Source organism: Ochotona curzoniae, unplaced genomic scaffold, assembly GCF_017591425.1.
Source record: "Ochotona curzoniae isolate NIBS_2020 unplaced genomic scaffold, NIBS_Ocur_1.0 contig_66, whole genome shotgun sequence".
Lineage (NCBI taxonomy): Eukaryota > Metazoa > Chordata > Mammalia > Lagomorpha > Ochotonidae > Ochotona > Ochotona curzoniae.
The window spans coordinates 11,043,479-11,061,374 of NW_024466512.1; the positions used below are offsets into that span (position 1 = coordinate 11,043,479).

At 37.1% G+C, this 17,896-nt stretch overlaps 1 protein-coding gene and 1 non-coding gene across 2 annotated transcripts in view; one reads left to right on the forward strand and one right to left on the reverse strand.

Annotated features, from left to right (window-relative positions):
* ATRNL1 (attractin like 1) overlaps positions 1 to 17,896 on the reverse strand; it is a 538,040-nt gene that overhangs the window by 115,209 nt on the left and 404,935 nt on the right. The window lies entirely within an intron of this gene.
* Positions 2,504 to 2,631, forward strand: LOC121164423. Its single transcript, XR_005885092.1, has one exon. It is a non-coding gene; the product is annotated as a small nucleolar RNA SNORA27 (small nucleolar RNA).

Sequence of the window (17,896 nt, forward strand, 5' to 3'; positions counted from 1 at the left end):
TAAGCTACATAATAAATAACCAAAGAAGAAATCAAAAGAAGATAATACCTTGTACTTAAATATAGTTATTTATGCCTATAACACTAATTCATTCAGCAACACCAGTTGTGCATTAGGGGTTATACTGACTGAGTTAATCAGGTGAAGTAGTTCCAGTTTAAACGCTGCTAAGGAAGCAACGGATCATGATGCAGCAGACATGGACTGCAAGGCTGCCTAGGCACTAGATAAAATGATCTTCTCAGAAGAGGCCCACGAATTAGGTCTTAAAGTATCAATATTTAGTAATGCATGAGAAATTCAGAAAGAGCCTGGCATGGTGCTTGACACAACGAAATACAAAGCAATAAATGGACAGTCCAGGGATAAAGCTGGAAAGGCAGAAAGTGTGCAGACATCTGGGGTGGGGGGTGGGCTGTGTGCCATTGCCAGACTAAGGATTTACAACTTTTAGCACCTTGCAAGTATTAGAAAGTCATGGTGCCCTGGGGGATAATGTCTAACGCAGTAATGTCTGATGTGTGGGAAACTTACAATACACTGGGTATCTTTCACATGCATAAACCTTTAATCTTCACACCTACCTATCTCTTCTATCAATTAGAAAATGAGAAAATTAAGGCCGAGATGTGAGAAAGAGGTGACAAAGAAGCAAGTCTGTGACAAGGGGGGACAGTCTGACTACAGAGCAGATGTTTTATCACTGCCTTGTTACTTCTTTCAGGTGAGGACCTGGAGAGGAGCTCCAGAGACCACCAGGGATGGACTCAACAGAAAAAGGCCTGGAACCAGAGCCCTTTGCATCTGTCAGGGCGTAGCAACAAGATGTGATATGGCTCACGCCTCTACTAAAACAGTAACAAGCAAACAAACAAAAAACTGTCAGCAGTGGTTGCTAAGCTATAAAAATGTAAGTTTTGAAATGTAGTGATTTCCTCCAAGATGGGTCCAGTTCCTTCTTGGATCCAGATGAAAGAAAGCCACTGGAAGCACTAGAGTCGCAGAGTATGCAGGCAACAGGGTTCTTGGAAAAAACACTGGAGAGGCATGCAACTGTAGGAGACGGTCAGCATTCTTTTGAGTCTAGTTAACTGACATGCTAATTACACATATTTGTGGGGCACAGTGTTATCATGCAATATAAGTATACTTACTACAAGTAATGGTCAAATCAGGGTCGTCAGTATTTCTATCCCACCATTGTGTGTGTGTGTGTGTGTGTGTGTGTGTGTGTGTGTGTGTGTCTAGAGCCTCCGAACTCCTCTTTTTTAGCTCTTTATATAAGACATTTTTGAAATCATAGTCACCCAACTAGTTGGTAGAATATTAGAACTTATTTTTCCTATCTGCTTGTATTTTGGTACTCATTACTCAGCAAATGTAAGCAAAAAAAGTTATTCAGCGATAAAAACAAATGAAATACTGTCCTTTACACCAAACTGAATAAAGTTGAAAGATATTACATTAAATGAAGCAACCATTAAACAAAGCAATCAGAAACACGTTCTGATGCACACATGAGAACTAACAGAATTGATCACAATTTATACTAGTGTAACAAAATGTATTAATCAGAACTAGAGTCAGTTGGTGGCCACGAAGATAACATTTACTCATGTGTGACAATGAAATTTTTTGAGGAAGAGGAAAATGGATATCATTTTCTGACAATTTATGGAATTTTGATCAATGTTAAAATGGCACTGGTTTTCAGAGTATGAGGCTCAGAGAAAGAGATGTGTCCTACACATGCTCTCCAAGCAAATGTATACAGATGATCATGAATAAGCAGCCTCCCATGGGCCGTGTTCCAGAAGCCTTGTCATGGGCTGTGTTCCAGAGGCCTCATACGGGCTATGTTCTAGAAGCCTTGTGATGGGCCGTGTTCCGGAGACCTTGTGATGGGCCGTGTTCCGTAGGCCTTGTCATGGGCTGTGTTCCAGAGGCCTCACACGGGCTATGTTCTAGAAGCCTTGTGATGGGCCGTGTTCTGGAAACCTTGTCGTGGGCCGTGTTCCGGAGGCCTTGTCATGGGCTGTGTTCCGGAGGCCTCACACTGGCTGTGTTCTGGAGGCCTTGTCATGCAGTTTTTGGCTGTGATAACATGGCAGTGCTAGAGTATTTTCTGGTGTCATCTTGTAGCCTACAAGCTCACCATCCCACTCCTTTCCACCAAATCCCATTCCTCCTCTGTAAACAGAGTCAAAACTTATTGAAATGGCTTTCTATACACAGAATTCTACATTACAAATGAAAGGCAGGGTAAGAAGAAGCGATGATGCTCACATGAACATCAGTTTACATTTAGTGTGGTACTGAATGGCAAAGCACCAATGGGGTGCAAAAACCAGACAGCATCTACATACAGTAAATGACCCGGTAGGTACTTTATAAAATAAAATGCGATTTGGCACATGAAGCATATGTTCTTGGGGTGCTACGCAGAGACACAGAGGCAGACACCAACAGTAGAGCAAAAACAGTATTTTAAAAATACAAAATATACCCCCTATTCACTTTGCCAATTGGGCTTTTATGTTTTCAGTGGTCATGTGATTGGAGCAAAAGAACTATCCTTTCCAAATTCAGGAAACTGAGTATTTGTATTATAATCTGTCAGAGGAAAGAAACTAAATAAATGCATACAAAGGAAGGGTTTGATGTAGGAGAAATTTTGTGGAGATAACGAGAAAGGAATGAGTTCCGGAGAGAGTCAGGTGATAGAGTGTGGCGACAGGTCACAGGACTGGAAGATGACCTAACAAACAGAATCAGTGCAGAGGGGGAAAAAAGAGTTGAGAAAAGCCTCTTAATTCACTCAATATATACATGAATGCCTGTATTTATTGCGAATCAGAGGCAGAGACCTGGTCAGAATTGTTCTCTGTCCACATAGAGTTTACTAGTGAAGATACTGTGGTAGCCACGGATGCTATTAACCAAGACAAAGGGGCATCTGAAAGGAGCAACACCTGTCTGAAGAACAGACACTGAAGCGTAAGAGTTCAATTTGGAACAGAATGGGTTGGAGGTGTCAACAGGACTGTGAGATGTGGACGTCCAGGAGGTTGATGGGTAGTGTGTTTGCAGATTTGGAGAGGGGGCAGCCCACGCAAGGTGTTTGAAAGCTGAAGAAGAGAGGACACCGCCTTTGGGAACTGGCTGAAGACAAAAAAGAGGGTCTAGGAGGTAAGCCTGAGTGATGGTAAACTTTAACGTAAAGGAAAATAGTAGCCAGCTAAAGCACAATGAAAAGTCTAAGAGAGATGCAATGTGCATGGAGTGAAGTCACGAAATGCAAGGTCAGAGGAAGCTTTATTTTCTGTAACTGCCTGTTTTCTTTGATTTCGTCACTGGACAATAAACCTGATGAGGGCAGTGACCATGGCTTTCTTTTACACCTTTTCATCCCAAGTGAGTTAGCACACCATCTGAACAAGGATGGTACCAAATGCACATATTTGAACATGTATTCAATGAAGCAGTAATTAGCAATAGAAAATGCTACAGTCAAGTAAGATAACTGGAATCCCCTCTCCTAAGTTGGCCAATTAGGACATTCCTTGTGGTGTGAGGAAAATGAAATTTAAGTGGCTAGAAGGGAAGAACTGTAATAAATACCACTGGTTCTTAAAATGCTCGAGATGTAAAGAACTGTGAGGGAGAGTAGAGCAAGTGCAATTCCTAAAAATAGTATTTCTTCTGATAACAGTTTAACTAAAATGGAGTTATGTTATATTCATGATTCTGCTGATTGCTTAACTGATATAAAAATATTAGAGTACAGAACAAAAGTCATAACATAATAGAAGTATTAAGTTTTGTACAACCGCATTCATCTATTAATATAATGCCAAGTTGATTTTAAATCCTTAACAGTACAATGAAGAAAATGAGCACTAGCTCTTTCAACCTGAAGGGTGTTGAGGACTTCGTGGCAAGGCTTGCACTGTTTTCACGGTACAAAGACACATTTGCTCCACGAACTTCATCAGCTCTCCTCCTTGTTCTTATTCACAGAAACCAGTGGGTAAAGGACTGCCTAATTATTTATAAGAAAAAAAAATCAAATAAGCCCTGGACTTCAACTTAGACTTATAGAAAATTGTTCCTAAACAAACAGAAGCCCTGGAAAGCAATACAATGAAGAGCAATTTGAAACAGCTTAACAGGGAAAGCAACAGAAAATGGCAGTCGATGAGAGAAGTGGTGTTGTTTTAAAAGTTTGCTGTAAAAATGTGTCTCTCTGAGGCAAAGCATTAGTTAATGTCATCTAGAATTTTCTCTCAGAGCTATGAGAGCTTCATGTTTGTGTGAATGTACACTAAAACACAAAACACCACCGTTTAAACTTAAAAACATGTTATTGTCATAAACACAAAAATAGAGGTTGGAAAATTAGGAAGGACGAGTTCTTTCCCAAGTCACTGATAAGTTTATCTGTGAGTCCTCTCACAGTTCTTCCTCGTGTGTTTCTGTCGTAGATATTCCTATCATAAACAACCTTCAGTTCAAATGTTCAGATCTGTCAAGTTTGTCAAATATGCTGAATTTATTTTTGCCCAAGTCCTGAGACAATATTTTTAGTTAGTGCTCAATTAATATTATTTAAACATTCAAGAACCCAAACTCCTCAAATTATTTCAGTGTAATGAAATAAAAAACTGTGAACCTATTATCACATTGCTTATATATAATTTCAAGATTTCCTGAAAGAATTCCTTATAGTAATACTTGAGCAAAATTATTGTTCCCCAATCAAAAAGTCAAAGAAAAAATCTTATATTCTTGGTCAGTTCATTTAGAACAGGATATAGAGCATAAGCTTTTCACTTAGAAACATTATTTTACTTATGTGAAGGCAGAATTATGGAAAGAGTGGGAGGTCTTCCTTTGTTGATTTAATCTTCAAATGGCCCCAGTGGTGCAGGGCTGGGCCAGGGAGAAGACCAGAGCCAGGAGCTTCATCTGGGTCTCCCACACGGGCAGCAGGACCCACGCACTTTGACCATTCTTTTTTTGCTTTCCCAGGTAATTAATAGAAAGTAGAGCAGCCAGGTCAGAAACTGATGCCCACATGGGGTACCAGCACTGCAGGCAGTGGCTTAACTTGCTATGACACAACATCAGCACCAGATTCTTGCCTTTATACATAGTCATATGCCCCCATTTTCACTGTTATTTTTTTTTTAGGGTCACGTTTGTATAAAGAAGCATGAAGACGGAGACATGTGATTCTGAAAGGGAACAGGCTGACGCAGCAATGACAAATGACAAATGGACTATGCACTCTTTATTTCCATTCTGGTTTGCCATTTGTGTTTAGAAAACCTAACTCCCTGCACATCATCAGTGATGAAGTAGGAAAGGCAAAAAGCAGTACAATAGCAATTCTTTTAAAAAATATTAATTTTATTTGAGAGACAGAGAGAAGCAAAGGAACAGGCACAGATACCCCATCTTGTAATTGATTCCCCAAACACCTGCAACAGCCAAGGTTGGACCACGAGCGCGGAACTCGGTCTGGGTCTCCACATGGGTGCTGGGGATTCTAAATGCTTGAGTGTAACCAGCTGTCTCCGAGTGTGCGCACTGAGAGGAAACTAGAATTAAAGAGGAACCATGACACATCCAGTCACTCCAAAATGGGGTGAAAACCTCTTATCCATGATGGCAAATGCTCATACCTTAAAGTAGAAGTATTTGATTTAATAGGAAAATGAGATTTTAAAAATACCTGTTCTCACCTACGTGAAATTATTTTGTCAGTAATTACGTCCTAATTACTGACAAAACAGTTACTCATTGTCTTTTTGCAGAAAACAGATATTACACTAAGAAAGGTAGGGATAAAAAATATTTGCTTAGTAACCAAGAAAAGTTCTACAATGGAATTGTACTAAATAAATGGGAGAATATTTTAAATGGCGAGTACAGGACTAGGACAGAAACAACACTATTTTCCTTCTTCCTCACTGTTTATATCCACAATAAATATGCATTTATATATTATTTATGATGTCAAATACATCTTCTTACAATGTCAAATATAAATTCTTACAATGTTAGTGACAGTTTCTGGCACATGTAGGTGCTATTTTTTCAGCAATAAATGGGCAATTTGTAATCCATCTGTATCTTAAGTCAACACAATGCTTGACCCCATTTGCCATTGGTTAGCATTGCTCAAGAACAGCAAGAGCCAAAAGAAGTTAATAATGTAATAGAGCCAGCTTCCCTCGCAGAGCACAGTGGTAGACTATGAGAAAGTGCGGTTGGCAGATCATTCTGTGTGACCACAGACACAAAGAATCCCAGGCACTTGGCAGGTAGCGCTGGATGTAAAGTGATTAACGTCTGTGCGCACTGGCTTTCTGTGATAACAAGGATGTTTCCACTGTCACACTGGTTGTGGAGATTCAACAATTCTGTGAAGTAGATACTGCTGTCCCCTTTCATAGGTGCAGAAACTGGCTAACAGAGGCTTGGTAATCCGACTCAGATTTATGCAAGCAAGTATAAAGGCCAGAATTCAAAAGCAAGTTCCATGATAAATTCTTGTGCTGGACAGTTTAGACAGGCAGGATAAAAATGAAAGTGTTCCAGACAACAATCACACTATCGCTGTCACCTCCTCCTCTTGTCTCAAACCCTTCCTGAATCTTAACGATTCGGTTCTACAGTAACGTTACGACCATGTCATATATTGCTGTCCACAATCACGTGGACAGAAGACGACCTAGTCCAAGTTATCAATTTGTTCTTTTTAGCAGATGAATGTAGTGTGACTGATGACTCATTATCACATACGTCCAGTTAACTGAGATGCTTGCTGCACCTGCAAAGATTATTATTTTTTTAAAGTAATGTGTACAGGACCAGCACAATAGCTTAGTGGCAAAGCGCTTGCTTTGCATCTGTTGGGATCCCGAATGGGCACCAGTTTGTGTCCCGGCTGCTCCACTTCCAATCCAGCTCCCTGCTTGTGACCTGAGAAAGCAGCACAGGATGACCCAAAGATTTGGGACCCTGCACCCACATGGGAGACCCGGAAGAAACTCCTGGTGCCTAGCTTCGGATGGGCTCAGCTCGGGCAGTGAACCACTGGATGGATCTGTCTCTCTGTTATTACCTACTCTCTGTAAATCTGATTTTCCAATAAAATAAATTTTAAAGGGCCTGGTGGCATGGCCTAGCAGCTAAAATCCTCGCCTTGAGAGCACCAGGATCCCATATGGGCACCGGTTCTAATCCTGGCAGTTCCACTTCCCATCCAGCTCCCTGCTTATGGCCTGGGAAAGTAGTCGAGGACCGCCCAAAGTTTTGGGACCCTGCACCTGTGTGGGATACCCGGAAGAAGTTCCTGGATCCTGGCTTTGGATCGGCATAGCATCGACTGCTGTGTTCACTTGGGGAGTGAATCATCGGACGGGAGATCTACCTCTCTGTCTCTCCTCCTCTCTTTATATCTGACTTTGTAATAAATAAATAAATCTTTAAAAAAAATAAATAAATTTTAAAAAAGAGAAAATAACTTTTATGGTTTGACTAATTTTTTTTCATTTAATTGGAAATGAAGAGTCAGAGACACAGAGATGAATGGAATGCTAACTGCACTGTTTCACTCTACAAGTGCACACAAAAGAAAGAGCTCTGGGTTAGGCCAAAGCCCGGATGCCAGAACTCAGCTCAGGTTTCCTTCACGGGTATTAAGGATCCATGCGTTTGAGTCAGAATCTGCTTCCTCCCAGGGTGCATATTACAGAAAGCTGGACTAGAGAATGGGGCCAAGACTGGAACCAATGCACTCCTGTAAGGAAGGTGTCATAACTGCCTCGCCAAATGCTCGCACTATAATTTGGTTTTTTAAAAAGATCTACCAGATAGATAAAAATGGTTAAAAGAAACAATAACATTTTTAGTATCAAATGAACCACTGCAACATTTTGGTCATCAGCAAGTGACAACTTCTGAAAGATCTCTTTGACAATAATTTTTAATTAAAAAAATGTGTTTGGGTGTATATGCTACCACTGATGCTATATCAACATGATGATACTTCTTTAATATAGCTATTTTGATGACTCAGGTAGGATTTTTAAAAGCATTAACCAATTAATTAATTTTATTCTTTTTGCTCCCTAATTTTACACTTACGAGTAGTTAAATGGCTAAGCACTAGATCATTTGGTTACTTGAGCTCATATTTATGTTATTTCAAGGAGTGAGCTGGCTTGTGACTTGATTTACTAATTTTTTACAAATTATATAATTTTGTCCTCTTTCCATAAAACAAAGTAAAGTGGTAACTTTCTCCTTTTCTGAGTGTCCTTGGTTGGCAAAGAATGTCTTTTTGTGGATAAAGATGTTCTATAAATATCTGAATATAGTTAACTAAGGAAAAACTAAAAATAAATCTTAAGTATCTGCTATAATTATGTTTCTGTAACAAGGCAAGTCATATTTTTCCTTAATGACTGTTGCTCTAACTTATAAGGACTTTTAAAAACTACTCATTGCTCCTTAGACATTTATCATTTAGTATCATAACGGATACTAATTTGAGGTTCTGATGATCATACATTTTGATTTGGAATTTGAAAACACAATTCAGAAATGCTTATTGAAAAGTTCCGTGATAATCCAACACAAAAACAATATCTTAAAATTGGTTTTTGATACTCTGCCAGGATCCTGTTAGTGAAAAACAGTAGTACAGAATTCTCATCAACTAAACTTTAGTTTTCTAAGCCTGCACACATATGTCTTAGTTTGACACATGCAGTAATTAAGTGAAAGGGAACTTTTCTTTGTGCCTATCTAAGGTATACCAAGAAAACAAAGGCATGGCTATGTTGTTGAACAGACTGTGTATCAAAACAAAAGACAGCTCTCGTAAGGTAGGGGATAGACAGGAATCTTTCTCCCATGGTTAACTGAGATGACTTCAGAGAGAACAAACAAAAGAACATCCAGGGTTACTCTAAAGGAAGATTCCAGAAATGGCAGGATGTTGCCCTGTCATGGGATCAGGCTCTGTGAGTCTCCTTCTGAAAAGCCAATCATCATTTCTCCTCCAGCATCCTTCTATTTAAGGATATAACAAAAATTTCTTGGAAATTGTTATATTATAAAAAAATCTCTCAATGCATTCCAATTCTTTTTAACCAAATATTTTTTTTAATTTCATTTTCTTCAGATTGAAGAACTTCTGTAGATGAAATAACATTAGTACAGCCAGCTCTAGTGTAAGTGAAGCTAACATGGTGGAAGGATATCAACCCTAAACTTGAAACGTAACAAAAGCTTTTCAGAAAAACAGAATCTTTACTGGGACGTGGAAGACAATCAAGAAATAAACGTATGGTTGAGAAATGAGAAATGTGTTGAGAGAATCGATTGTGGAAATACGCAGAGACTAAGGCAAGGTGGCCTAATGAAGGAGTGAGAGTTAAGCTTATAAGTTCATAAAGCCTATATATGTAGAATACAGGAGAAAATGAATGTTGTAAAATAAATATGAGACCACAGAGGTAGGACTACACCCAAGACTCTGTACATAAATAAGAATATAATAATTTTGACTCAACAATGTAGAAAACACATTAAATGTAAATGATCTAAATGTAAACTAAAAGACTTTTCCCTAGAGATTTAAAAGATATTGTCATTGGATTAAAAACTAAAAAGCAATTATGGCTGTCTATAAATGCAGAGATTAATTTAAAGAAAGAGATGAAAAAAATCCATGTATACACTGATTTTAAAAAATCTGGAGTCATGGAAAATATCAATTTATTTAGTGCTTTTTAAAGTGTACACTTAAAAATATTTAAGATGGCTTATGCTATGTACATTTTGCCACAATAAAGTAGACAATCCATTCAAATACATGTGCACCAAGACATTAACAGCTATTATTTCTTGGCAGTTGACTTTCTACAAGATTTAATCTCCCTTCTTTTGTTATACGTTCTATGATTAACATATTTTTAAACTAATTATATACCTAAAGGCAAAGAAATTTTTAAATGAAACTAAATTTTAAAAGATTTTGAGAAAAGGAACACCACACAATGATGCAGTTAACTAGCCAAGAAAATGTAGCAACTTCAAATTGTTTAATAATAGTTTCAAAATAAATGAAGCAAAAGCTGACAAAATGTAAGGGGAAATAGAGAGAATTACAGCTTTAGATTTTAACAACTCTGAGAAAAAAGTCATAAGGAACACAGGACTAAGGATGTAGACCTTTGCCTTTATGAAATATACATAATTTATAATATTAGAATAAAGATAAAAGTTGAATATACATCAGCTCACCAAAAAGTTCACAAAAATGCATTACATGAAAATGTATATACTTTAAAAATAAGAATACAAATGTTTCAAAATGTTTGTATTTCAATTATTTCACCAAAATAACTATCTTTTAATTTGATTTTTCCAAAAAGCTTCTGAATCTCATTTGTATAGTCAAGTCTACCTGAATCACTTACTAATACAAACCATATTCTGAATTGTAACCAGACCTTTACAAGTTTAAAAAGAAGCCATTCAAGAATACTTTCTAATCACACAGAAATAAAGTACAAATAAATGACAGAAAAAAATATCTGGCAAGCTGTCAAATATTTGGAACACAATTCAGAAAACCCAAGATCACAAAAGACCTAAGGGAAACTGGAAAATACTTTGAGTTGAACAGAAATGAAAATACAATAAATAAAAACTGCACAAAACTGGTAGCTGGTGTCTAGAGGTAAATACGTAACATCAAATTATTACATTAAGATACACTTCAAATCAGCAACAATTCAAGATTTCCTCTTAAGATGAAAAGAAATAAACAGTAAATTTAACTCAATGAGTAGGAAAGAATAAAGAAAATATTGATGATATATAAAAGAGAGAAACAAAAATGAAACAAAGAGATGTTTCTTAGAACGTCTCAATGACTTGGATTAATAAATTTAATCAATAATTAGATCAAATAAAAATACATATATATATCAGGAGTGAAAGAGAGAATATCACTGAAGTTTGTCTAGATAAAAAAGCAAAAAGAAAACAGCAACAAAGTAATGAGAATGATCATAAATCTGAAAATTCAGATAAAATAACAAATTCTTTAAAAAAACACAAACTGCCAAGATCCCTTCAACAGGAGCTATAATAATCTGAACATCCATCGATTAAATAAATATAATTGATTAACTCTGTATTAAACATGCTTTATCACCAAGAATTAGAAAACATAATTTTAAAAATTCGAGATTTAAAAAAACATTTTTTTTCTGTAGTTTTACTTCATTATCCTACAGATGGCGCCATATTTGCCAAGGTAGAAGGTCAATATTTGCTGTAAAAGCCACCAAGTTCTTTTCTAAAAGAGAACAATTATAGTGAAATCTATCTCATTAAGACCTTCAAGGACTACATTGCTTTACTGCACGATTTATGCTATTTGAGTGACATAATCCCAATTCTATAAACAATTTCCAGAAAACAGATGAGGCAAGAACATGTCCCACTGACTTTGTGAAGCAAGAGGTGCTCTAATACCAAAGCTGCATATTCAGTGAAACGTAATGAAAACTATAGACCAAAATAATTTATGAAGATACTATCAAAAAAATCATTTAAACAATCAGTTAATTGAATTTAGTCACATTTTAAACAGAGAGCATGTCATGACTAAGAAAGGTAAATTCTAAAAACAGCAATGTTATTTTGACATTGGAAAATAAAGTTCATTACTGACTCAGTAACTTAAGAAAGTAAAATAGTTAAGACTACCTCAAGAAAATACAGAAAACCATTGTCAAAAAGTCAACATTCCTTCTTGACAAAAATGTTCAGCAAACTAAAACATGAAGAATTTACTATGTTTGATAAAAAGTGTCTTTTTTTAAAAGGACTTATTTATTTGAAAAAAGTGATAGAAAGGGAGTGACATCTTCTATCCGATGGCTCACTCCCAACTGGTCATTACCGCGAGGGCTGGTGCAGGGACAAGCCAGCAGTTCAGGAGCCCAGAGCTTCTGCTGGGTCTCCCATGTCGATGGCAAGAGTCCAGGCACTGGCATCTCAACCAATATGGGATGCTGGCATTGCACGTGGGTAGTTTAGCTTGCAGTTCCAAAACGTTAACCCCAATAAAAGGTAGCTTAGGAAAACCTAAAGTTAACTGGCTTACTAATGAGAGACCGAATGTGCTCCTGCGAGATTTGAAACAAGGCAAGGAGAGCCGATGGTATTATGTCATCACTGTACTAGACATCCTAGCAGTACAGCAAGGCAAGAGTACACATGCATATGAGAAGGGAAGCAGAAAACTGCGACATGCGTACGCAGTGACATGACTGTCCACACAGAAAATCCTAAGGAATCCATTAAAAAACTACAATCAGCAAGTTGAGAGTATAGCAAGGTGCCAGGCAAAACGTTAATATAGCAATTAAGTAGTCAATGGCAACAGAAAATTGAAAATTGAAATCAGAAATGTATCATTTACTATAGCATCAAAAACAAAATAAGTACAAATTTAACAAAATCGTTTCACTGCAAAGCAATAATGAGAGAAAATTAAGACCTAAGTCTATTGAGTGGTATTATCACACTTGTAGATTAGAAGATACAAGACTTGAGGTGTCGGCTGTCCCCACATATTTCCACAGGTCACAACAAGTCCACTCGTAACCTCAGCAACTTTGATGGGTTTCTTTTATAAACTGAAAGTGATTCTAACATTTACGTGAACTGCAGAACTTTAAAACAACAAGACTAATCTGTAACAGCACAAAACAGAGACTTCATCTTACTTTTAGATTTATTATAAAGTCATAACAAACGTAAATATAGGAATGGCATTCTGATAGAAATATATATTAATGAAAGTTAACAATCAACTGCATACAACAAAGTAGTTACGGTTCTACTACGGGCAAGGAAAGTTCTGAAACAAATAGATATCTTTATTAAAAAAAAAAAAAAAAAGAGGAGGGTAGAGAGCTTTAAGCTGTATCTGATCCCAAATTAAGAAAAACAAAAAGACAAAATCCCAAAATATACCATAGTCCTAAAATCAGAACAAAGGCATTGAAATATCTAAATTGAATCATCAAAATCTCCTGTGATTTTGTGTTGGGCAGAAATTACTTGACTCCATGTATAATTCACAAAAGGAAAAAAAATTCAATCAAATGACCATCGTCAAATCAAGACAATTTAAAATTATATTGGTGGCCAATCAACAAATGCAGACTCTCAACAGCAGTAGTGACCAGAGGAAGAGCATTAAACCACAGTGAGATAGTCAAGATAATGGTAAAATTTTAAATTTGACAATTCCATGGGGTGCTGAGATGTGGACAACTGAAACCGTTCTTTTGGTGAGAATGGATGGTGACGCAATCTCAGGGAACAGTTTCTTAGAGTTAGACACAAACTAATCATATCACCTAACAGCATGGGAGAAGTAAGTACCTGTGTCCATACAAAGATTCCTTATTTATAATAATTCTAAATCATGGGTAAGTTAAAATCCCATGAACTGATGGATGGGTAGGTTTAGAACATCCATACCGAGGACACTGAAATTACTCACAATAAAAGGAAATTCACTTCGCATGGAACAAAATTTTCTTATCACTGGTCTAATTGTTCTTCGATGGAAAGATATCATTTGGAAAATGCCATTAATGTCATTTTCTACACAAAAAGAGAAAAGATAAGCAATGGTTTCCAAATAATGAATTTCTCTGTTTCAACCACTGAAACTGATTCACAGAAAGGGGAAAGAAACAGATTAATTTGGTGGCAACTCTATTTTAGCAATTTTATCAACATTGCCATAATCACTTGTTATTTTTGGTGAAAAGTATTTAGTGAGAAGTAGTTGAATAGATTATACAGCAAGGAGAAATTGTGTAAGATGGATGACTAAAGTCCTCCGATAACATCTTGCCACTTTCGGTGTGGTGAGGGACTCTCAAAACTACGGAGCTTGTAAATGCAAGCGAAACCTATAATTAACTTTCAAAACGAAACATGACTTTTATAAGGCAATCGTAGTAACAAGACATGCCTATATGAGCACATAAGCACATAATAATAAAGAACAAGAAATGGTTTCAGGTACGTCATTGACTAGGCAGCATTTACACGCCGTTAAAACAAAGTCAAAACTAAAATTTGCCCAAGTGAACAACAAAGTAAAATCATAAGAAACTTTAATCCTATGTTATTTTATTTCTTTAATTTGAGTTGCAATATATTTTGATAGTAGAATAAACATAAAAAGAACTCTGAAATGCATGTTACCCTTACCACTTTGGGGGATTTACAGATCTAATTTTAGCAATTTCTCTGTTGTAAAATCTAGTCAACTGCTAATATTCTTCCAAACACTTTCTCGAGAACTTATTGACTCACAGCAAGGGGAATCCTTTATTCCTTTTGGGTATGGTACACATGGTATGGCTTAAAATATGTGACTACAACTATCTAGATTCGTTGGAGTGTCAAGGAAACCACACAATAATTCATACAGGCAGATTAACGTTGAATGATCCAAACAAGGTGAAATTTAGAATTATTCTTTAACTTTAAACTTCAACTGAAGATTTGGCTCTGGTGAATACAGGAAAAAACAGCCAAAAACAGATGATCTATTATGTGCATTATGCCTTGTACATATAGTAACAACAACAGGAACAGACAGTTAAGGAAGAAACCAGAGCCCCGTTGAAGGTAACAGAAGAGCTAAGATTCAAATTCAAGCTACTTCCAGAACCTCTTGCTAACCCATTAGATCACACTGCCTAGAAAAAGGCTAACTCAAAATCAATTAATAAACGAATGCCTTATGTATTACATTAAAGCTGACAGTTGACCACTTTGAGATGGCTTTGTTTCTTTGTCAAAATTGGCTCAGGAATAAAGGGGAAAAAAACCCACAGCTTAATTTATTCTGATGAATTTTAGTGACTTGCAACTCTAGCATTTATTTATCCTCGCTGGCCACCCCTCCCCTACATTTTATTAATTTGCTTCAGGAAATGGCAAGTTAATAGAAAAGGCAGCACTGGAACTGCCTCACATCCTATAGTTATTAATTAAAGCAAAGTCTGGTTCAGTAACTTTGGATACTAAAAATATAGAGTTAAACAAAGCTGGCTGCCTCCTGAAATGAAATTTCAACTTCAATAGTCTGTCCCCAAAATTTATGCATTAAAATCCACATCTTCCCTTAAAGAAATTCTCTACGAAATATTTAGTGAATTAAGCAACTCAGCATCTGAGTGTTTTTCACTGAGACTACACAAGTGAGAGGAATCCAAGAAACACCAAATATATTACTGAAGTTTAAATAAGTTTCTTTAAAAGGCGGTTAGTCACATTACTATATTCCCATCCTCAGGTTATTAGTCACAATCAATAAACCAAGAAACTGTATAAACTATCTTATTAATTTTATAGAATGGTTAGTAAACTTTAAAATACTACACTATAAAACTTTTAAATGCTCCTGATAGCTTTAGATCACACTGGATAATTTATCGTTTTATGTGGCATAAAATGTTAGATAAGTGGAAACCATGCTGGGAAAAATGCACATAATTTCTCAATGTGAAAATCCATTCCATTGTACAGTTTTCTTGCATGATATAAAGTAATTGTTGGGATGGTTTTTAGAACACAGTTCAGTAAAAATCCCTGGAAAAACATATCAAATGTGTCTTTTTAAGCCAGAATTGCTGCCCATTTTTACTTGTATGATTACACTTCTCCCAGGCTCTTCAAGTTACACTTGCTTTCTGGGTCTGTCATATTATACATGGCTAAATTTCCTGGTATTCTCTCAACAAACTCAGCCTAACGTCAAGTAGAAGATGTTGTGATGGAGTGAAGATGGTAGAAAAAAAAACTGAGTAGTAAATGTTTCATCTTACAAACTACAATGTAAGTAGCAGGAGTTTCTAGTATTAACATTGTTTTGCATAGTTACAGGAACTTTTCTTGCAGAACTACAAATTAGCATACATAGGAAAAAATGGGCCCACAGAAATTAATGACCACAAAAAGGAAAAGGAAAAAATACACATGTATTTTCAAGACAACCATATCTGTTTTCACAGTGAGTGAAGCATCCAGCTCCTCGGATGGTCCTGTCCTAGGGTTAGTAAAGTTTCTTATAACTAAAGGGGTTGGGGGTATGCACCGAGGGAATTCTATATGTAGTCATGTGGAACTGTTGGGTTAACTGACAAAGGAACCTATTTCTCTCCCATTATTAGGGAGATGAGGAAAATCTGGGTACAAAATGTGTACCTCTTAAAAAACACCTTTTACGATTTTATTAGGCAATGAAACTCCATTTTCACTCACCTAGAAATTTAACCTTAAATTTAACGCTTAAATTTAACCTATACTTTGTCAGACTAAGTTATCAACTAACATATAATTAGACCGGCCTTCTTAAAATTAAATTGAGACATATTTCCAAGGATTTACAGAGAATAAATTGTTTGCACATAGAGTATTGTCAATAAAATATAATTTAAAATGGAATGTAACTTTAGTACATTTCCCATGTAGAAGAGTTATGGGTAGGAGAACACCTATTTCAACTAAATAACATCCCAAGCAATTTGAGAGTGCTGTGGGGTGCTAGAGGTCACACCGGACAAGTCTAGAACTGTTACAGTCTTGATTAAACAAGTTTGGTGATAACAGGGCCCACTCGAAATTAGCAAACGACAAGTCCATGTGGCAATCCAGTCTGAATCAAAATCCTGAGAGGAACAAATGGTCATTACAGTGAAACCTGTCCATTAAACTGAACACCCAGCTTCCCCAACAACAGAAGTTATCCTAAAGACATGCAGTGAACAGCCTGGACAAACAAAACTTGTAAACATTCACCTTTTCCTAGTGTCTCTGTCCATATCCCATTACTGCTTGGCTTCACTTCTCCTGGAACTCTTGAAAGCACACGAATTAGAAATGCAAAACATCTTAGCATTCATACCTTCACTGGCTCGCCTAAGCACTGAACAGAGAGCAAGCAATACAGATGCCCAGGGACCATGTCCAGGGGCAACTTGGCCTTGGAGACCAGGCGGATACTTTGGGGGTGGGAGGGGGCATAAATTAGAGTACTAGAGTGACAGAAGCAAGTGACCAAGAGAGAGAGCCCATCCCATCATGGACCTTTATGAGGGCAGGAGATACGCAACGATGCCATTTCGTCCCCTCCGAGATTGCAGGTGTGGATAGGTGAGCATCACAGGTGGACAGAAAGGACTATGTGGGTGAGGGAGGAGCGGCTTCCGACCTCCTGTCCCTGAACTAGTGGCCTATCCTACAACAAGAACCCTGGCTTGTTATTTCAGGTAGACCTGTGGTCAGTGATTTCTGGTTGCTTTAACAAATTACCAAGGAGCAGAAAGCTTAAAAAACAATTACCTGTCACAGTTCTGGAGGGTAAAGCATCTAAGGTGTCAGATGCCAGCTGACCTGAGGTCTTGTGAGAGCGCACTGCCTAGTCTGCTCGAGATCTGCTTACCACAGGCTCCCGTGGCAGCTCTGGGAGTCTTCTGCTCAGCGCGCTTACCCGTTTAGGAGGGTTCCACCATCACTACTCTCTCATACCATGCGACTGACACAAACCCTACAACAGTATGGATTCAAATATTTTTAAACCCCAAAGTGGTGTTTGTCAAATGTGCAATCAAGTCAAGTAAGCTTGAAAGACAGTGTCTCTAAAATAGAAAATGGCATACAAACTTGGATTTAAGTTCTAGATATTGTTTACTTACTTTGTGTCTTGGACCAGCTATTTAGCCTTGCTAACCTTAGTGTGTGTGTGTGTGTGTGTGTGTGTGTGTGT